The sequence below is a fragment of the Galeopterus variegatus genome, unplaced genomic scaffold, assembly GCF_000696425.1.
Source record: "Galeopterus variegatus unplaced genomic scaffold, G_variegatus-3.0.2 Scaffold15027, whole genome shotgun sequence".
Taxonomy (NCBI): domain Eukaryota; kingdom Metazoa; phylum Chordata; class Mammalia; order Dermoptera; family Cynocephalidae; genus Galeopterus; species Galeopterus variegatus.
The window spans coordinates 27,694-27,944 of record NW_007741138.1 but is presented as its reverse complement, the minus strand read 5'-3'; positions in this window follow the sequence as shown (position 1 = coordinate 27,944).

The window sequence follows — 251 nt, the reverse complement described above, 5'->3', positions numbered from 1 at the left end:
CTGCATTTGGAAATATTTTTCTTTCATTTATTTGGCCAAGGGGAATCCTAATGTAGATTCAGATGTCACTGTGTTCTTGGGCTCTGTCCAGCTTCACCTTCACCACATTCTGAGGCACAGTCTTTAAGAAATCCCTCAGTCCTCAGCTCTTAGGTAGGTGGAGACAGCTGCCCTCCCTTGGAGGGTTAGCAAGCTCATACTTTAATACTAATAAGCTAGAGTTGTAATGTTATGACAGTGACATCAGTGTT